Raw genomic sequence first — 6944 nt, 5'->3', positions numbered from 1 at the left:
TAGTGTGTGTATATAGCCCCTTGTGTTTCCCTTGTTACTTTGTCAGTCATTGTTAGATGTAGATGTTTGCTGTTCCTCGTGGTCCTTGTTTACCAGTATTAGTTTGTTCCAGCTTTATGTTCATTATTGTTTGTTTGTTTCATTAAACTCCAATGCACTTGGATCCTCATCTCTGCCTGCCTTCCTGGATTCCCCAGTTTCGTTGCAAGAAGAAAATAGGACAAAACTATTGTGATTTCCATATACTGTAGTTTAAAGTAAAATATACTTAATTCATTTTAATTTATTTTACATTACATTTGTTTTACATAAGGCTGTTTGCGTATTACTGTCATAGGAATAATTATATAAATCATTATTATATTATTGTAATAATTGTTTGGCATCCTAAAACACCAGTGTCAACGTAAGCTAATGTAGACTGAGACTATATATCACAACTAAAAAGATGTTTGAGCCCTCTCTAATGTCTGGGTACAAGTCAATGCTTTTTATTTGTTCAGTTTGCACACTGTACATTGAAACTCTTAATTTTGAGGCTCAAAGTGCACCAGATTGATGCATTTAACCTTAAAAATGTACAACATTTTCTTATGGGGCGGGGGTTCCTTTTAAGTCCGTCCATGGACAAACTACATTTGGCCTAAATCCTGAATGTTTACAATGTCTGGCTCCACCCCTGGTAGGTGTGTGTAAGTACATAAACCAATAAGCTGGATATGTTTTTTACCATTTCCTCAGAACTCACAGAGGGACCGCCAGAGAGCAGGTAATTTATTGGTTATTAAAAGAATTTATACACAATCTAATACACGATTCATCAGATGTGACGGTTTGTTCGCTTAGCAGTTGTTTAAGCTGTAGAATTTTTTTTTCAGCTTAAATGAAGTTTAAAAAATTAATTGAGTGTTAAACATTGTATTATAATTTTATGTTGACTTACATTGTTGAAAATTATTATAAGGCATTTAAGATGTGTATTTTTTGTCTGTATATTATTGTGTTTTGGGGTCATATTGATACCTCAACAGTAATGGGTTAACTTTACTAGGAGTGTGTCACGTGTATGTTCTAGTTTCACAGTGCGTTCATTGATTAATCCCATTTAGCTCCTTTGCCCTGTGTTTGGTTCAGTTCGGTTTCCGTTATGGTTGTGTGTACGTGGGTGTTCGGTTCAGTATCCTGACATTTGTTTAACAAAGCCTGAAAACTAGTGCGATTGGATCCTGTTTCAACTTATTTTACAACCGCCTGTGCCAGAGTGTCAGTGGATAAACTTGCTTCACCTGTTTCAGTGGCCTAGTAGTTCATTGTGAGCTCAAGAGAGAAAAATAAGAGATGCTTTTACTAAGATAATATAAACACTTACAAAAATAATGTTGTGCTTTTATGGGATGGATTAGGAAATGTAATGTATCAGATGAGTCCCATGGAAGGGTTAAAGGGCTAAAGGCAAAAAAATGCTTTTTACTGCTCCCATAGTGTATGATTTCAGAAAAAAAAGTATGTTTTTGCTTTTACCCCAAATAAAAAATAAAGTCAAATGTGCCTTTTACCCTGGTGCACCTTTTGCTCCGTTAAACGGTACCCTACTTTACTTAATGATCACCGTGATATATGGTTTCTTGACGTGGGAATACAATAATAAAGAAGATCCGCTCTATCACTAATAAACATACTTTCGGAAACTACAGTTTAGATGGATAGACAGATCCAGCATAAACCAGCAAGAATTTGCTCCACAACATGGAGCTATAGTGAAAATGGTCTTTCTGGTCAAGTGGCTGTCCAAGAGTACCAAATTTTATACATTTAACACATTAATAATAATGAATATATTATTAATAAATGTAATCTGATGATGTGAATAACATTTTTACAATTAAAATGTAACAGTGACAACCACCTTATTCCTGACAATCTTACTGTGTTTTGAATTATGGGTGGTTTGGGGAACTTCCATTCAAAAAGACTGAAACGAATAATTTCAAATCAGAAGATTGCCCTACAAATAAAGCTGATCCGTCAGTTTTACTCAATGACCTATCAGTTTTCTTTCAGAATAATGTAACACTTGGTATTTTAACGTGACATGTTATAACAAGAATAGGCTAAGAGCTCTTTCAGTCATTGCATTCTTTTCCTCATGATTATTTTCTTTTTTCCTTTTGCATTCCGCTGTAATAATGAAAAAGGTCAACATATACTGCACATTTGTGGTCTGTTCTTCCGATTCAATTTGCGATATATGTCATTAATAATTAACGAATGCACGAAGAATCTCTCTTTTTTTCTCCCCAAATCCTCACGTCTCTTTCCAGGTCTGTTTTCAGGTAGGCCTACATACAATTTAATATCTGTCAAAATGACTGAAATCTCTTTGAAATAGTATCACGCAGTTAATATTTTTATTAAGTTACATAATACAGTTTACCACAGTGATATTGAACCGTCAGATTTTGCTGTGGAAAGATTTGCGCTTTTGGGGTTTTTCGTGATCTGTTGAAAGTACCTTGTTGATTCTTTTACACTTTTAAATGTCCTTTTAATGTTCAATGGTTGAAGGGTAAGTAGAATAATGTAATGTCATTGTACACAGTTTAAATATATATTGTTGCGTCCATAGAGCTAGTCTTTCACTAATTGTTTACAGCTTACCGGAAGTTACCATAGACAGACACAGCGACCCCCTTGATTTCAACGGAGAAGACTGAAGCCCATTAGAAGCACTCACTTCCTGATGGCTGAGCGACTGCGCAGGCTCAAACTGAGCTTGACGACCTATGCTGCGTCCGAAATCGAATACTTCCCTACTATATAGTAAGCGAAAAACAGTACGCGAGCAGAGTAGTATGTCCGAAATCATAGAATTCGAAAAACAGTAGGCGAAAAGTACCCGGATGACCTACTACTTCTGGCGAGATTCTGGGTGCTTCTCAATATCCCTCCTCGTCTCCTCGCTCCTCTGTCCTCCATCCTATGACCCGGAAACCAATCAAGCACAGCCATCTTGAAGGACATCTCAATTCTCTAATTGCACCGCGAGGAGTCGAGGATTGTAGTGCAGCAGATTAGTAAAAAAATCGTTCACTTTGGTATAGAAGCATGAAATTTGGCACAGATACTCTCTAAGGGCCACTATTTTGGAAAAAGTCGTTGGCCACTCATAAATTCAATGTGGCGGCCAACTTTCAAGATGGCCGCCATTGCCAAAGGCAAAGCCCCAACTTTTGTCCCCAACCCGCATCTCCTCCCGCAGCTTTTGACACAGACCCACGAATGAGGCATCAAATCATGCGGATTATTCAGAAATGGTGTGCTATGACTTTTATAAGTGATCAAGGGTACGATGTTCGCCCCAGGGGCGAAAAAGCGACCGGAAAAAATCCCATAGACTTAACATTGCGACAAACTTTGACGATTCATAGCTCCGAGCGAGGATTTCGCAGAAACGTGCGGTTTACCACATTTGAAGAGGCTGGCAGGCTCTGTAAGAACATACCTCACAATGGGATAAAAGTTGCACCCCTGGGGGGCAGGAGCTGCCCAAAGTTGCCCCATTGACTTAATATGGTGTAGGACGGCCCATGAAATTGTCACGTGATGAAGAAAATAAGGAAGACGAGGATTCAAGTGCAGGAGGGTAAGTTTAATTAAATGACTACAAAACAACATGAAAACCGAAAACCAAAACTGAGACACAGAAAACACAAGGGAAACAGATAATAACGAACCAAAACAGGACTGCAAACACAAGGAGACTAAATAGGGAACAAATGACAGAAGGTAACAAGCAAGACAGGTGAGGGAGATAATACTATTAACAGGTAACGAGATGGGAGGGGCTGACAATAGACGGGAGAGCACATGGCACAAAGGAAACACATGACAAGCCATGTGCTCACAATAAACAGAACTAGAACACAAGAACATGACAAACCGGGAATGTCAGACCTCTGTCACCAACTAAGATAAGACCAGACAGAAGTGACAGAATCCTGACATTACCCCCCTCTAAAGGGACGCCACGTGGCGTCCCTAAAGATAGACATAAAACCGAGACGGGAACAAAAACATACACAACCCAAGACCACAGCAGACAAGTCAGATACACCAAAAACAGAGACCAAGAAGGGGGAAAAGGGGAGCCAAAACAGAACCAAATATGAAAGTCAATCAAGTCCCAAGCATTGACCAGGGAGGGACGGGAGGGTGGAGGGACGGGAGGGTTGAGCCAGGGAGGTTCAGGCCTATCAGGAGTCCTGGCTGAGGTCCAGGGTGGTGCAGGCTGTGTAGGTTACCAGGGCGGAGCAGGCCCTTCGGGCGGCCATGGCGAAGCAGATAGTCCATTGGGTGGCCAGGGCAAAGCAGACTACCCATCAGGCGGCCAGGGCGAAGCAGACGACCCATCGGGCGGCCAGGGCGGAGACGACAGTCCATCGGGCGGCCAGGGCGGAGACGACAGTCCATCGGGCGGCCATGGCGGAGGAACAGGAACAGACCCTGGCTCAAGCTCAGGAACAGACACCAGCTCAGGCACAGGAACAGACACAGACACCGGCTCAGGAACAGACACCGGCACAGGAACAGACACAGGCTCGGTGGCGGCCATCTTGTCCGGAGGCACTGGATTGGCAGACGTGACGCGAGCGGTCCCTGGATTGGCAGACGTGACGCAAGCGGTCCCTGGATCGGCAGACGTGACGAGAGCGGTCCCTGGATCGGCAGACGTGACGCGAGCGGTCCCTGGATCGGCAGACGTGACGCAAGCGGTCCCTGGATCGGCAGACGTGACGCGAGCGGTCCCGTGATGCGAGCGGTTCCTGGATCGGCAGACGTGATGCGAGCGGTCCCTGGATTGGCAGACTTGACGCGAGCGGTCCCTGGATCGGCAGACGTGACACGAGCGGTCCCTGGATCGGCAGACGTGACGCGAGCGGTCCCTGGATCGGCAGACGTGACGCGAGCGGTCCCTGGATCGGCAGACGTGACGCAAGAGGTCCCTGGATCGGCAGACGTGACGGGAGCGGTCCCTGGATCGGCAGACATGACGCGAGCGGTCCCTGGATCGGCAGATGTGACGGGAGAGGTCCCTGGATCGGCAGACGTGACGGGAGCGGTCCCTGGATCGGCAGACATGACGCGAGCGGTCCCTGGATCGGCAGACGTGACGTGAGCAGTCTCTGGATCGGCAGACACCATGTGCTTTTTCCATCCATGCAACACCGCCAATGCATAGAACGAAAAGACCGCTTTCTTGGCCATGGCAGGACTGATGATTGGAATGGTAGGCTCCGGAATAGTCTTCCTCCTCCACCGTTTGCGAGGTCGCGGTGGTGCTGACCACCGAAAACCAGAGAGCTATCAGGCAGACACAGGAAACACAAGGGAAACAGATAATAATGAACCAACACAGGACTGCAAACACAAGAAGACTAAATAGGGAACAAATGACAGAAGGTAACAAGCAAGACAGGAGAGGGAGATAATACAATTAACAGGTAACGAGATGGGAGGGGCTGACAAAAGACAGGAGAGCACATGGCACAAAGGAAACACATAATAAGCCATGTGCTCACAATAAACAGAACTAGAACACAAGAACATGACAAACCAGGAATGTCAGACCTCTGTCACCAACTAAGATAAGACCAGACAGAAGTGACAGAACCCTGACAGAAATGGGTAGTCATACACATTACATAGGGATTTTGTAATTGAACATAGCTCTGGATCACAGTGTCATAAGGACAAGGGGACGGGCTCATTTTAATCAGACGACCAATCAGTCTCTCAGAATCATTGTGAAGCTATTAAGCCACGCCCTAGCAACCATTTACAGCACCTTAGCAACAAGTTCCATTCCATTGAAAGAGATAAAAGGGATAGAAGTATCATAGAAACATGAGTGTGGTCTCGTTTTACCCGGGGCAGCAAACATTCAATCATGAATTACCTGAACACTTCTAGCCCCTCCCTAGCAACCATTGTTGAGCACCTTAGCAACCAAAATCCAAAGAGGTATATCTTCTATTCTGAATGTCATAGAGACATGGGAGTTGGTTTATATCATTCATAGTGACACTCAGCCTTTAGAGTTTCATGATTGGCAGCTGCTGCCAAGCCACTCCCTAGCAACCAAAGAGAGTACCCTAGCTAACATTTTGCAAGACGTATACTGCCCTACAAAGGCAAAAGACCTTAACTCGCTAGAGTGTGGAACTAAGAAAAATGACTTTAAAGATTTTTAGTAGTCCCGCCAAATTAATTATAGGTAGGACACTGGAAATTTGGCAATTAGATGTTTAAGTAATAAACATTATCTACATAAAAAAATCTTGAGCTCAAACTTGACTTTTGACCACTATTTTAAAGTTACTGTACTCTGCCTTTGTATTGTCAGCAAAAAGTGAGAAGTCATGCCAAGGCAAAAGACAGTGACTTCCACATTATCAATATTTGGTTGCTGATCAGCATTACCAAAATCATTATAGTAACACCTGTATAAAATATAGTGATCATGGCATTTATTTTGAATGATTTACAATTACTTATAGCCATCTACTTATTGTGCTTTGGTTGCATTCTGGTGGCCCTATTAATTCTTTAGACATGACAAAATACTTCCGTAGCGGTAAAGAGTATAGGCTATCTTCAAGTGGTACTGAGTGGCATAAGACTTTCTAAACACGCGTTCAAAATGATCACGATAAAACAGATTCTCGCGCACATTCGACCCGGAGACTGGATTATAGCAATGGATCTGAAAGACGCATACTTTCACAGACGCTTACCGAGATTCGTGTTCAAGGTGTCACACTCCTCGTCCGTTCACGAAAAGTAGCCTATGCAGTGCTTTCCCCCTTGAGACTCAGTAGGGAGCGCATTCTGGACTACCTAGACAACTAATGCATTTATAGCACAACCTTCTGTGTTCTGCGTCT

This window comes from Siphateles boraxobius, unplaced genomic scaffold (genome assembly GCF_051911475.1).
Source record: "Siphateles boraxobius isolate OS27281-9 unplaced genomic scaffold, OSU_SipBor_1 183, whole genome shotgun sequence".
Classification (NCBI taxonomy): Eukaryota; Metazoa; Chordata; class Actinopteri; order Cypriniformes; family Leuciscidae; genus Siphateles; species Siphateles boraxobius.
Note: the sequence above shows the minus strand (reverse complement) of the source record.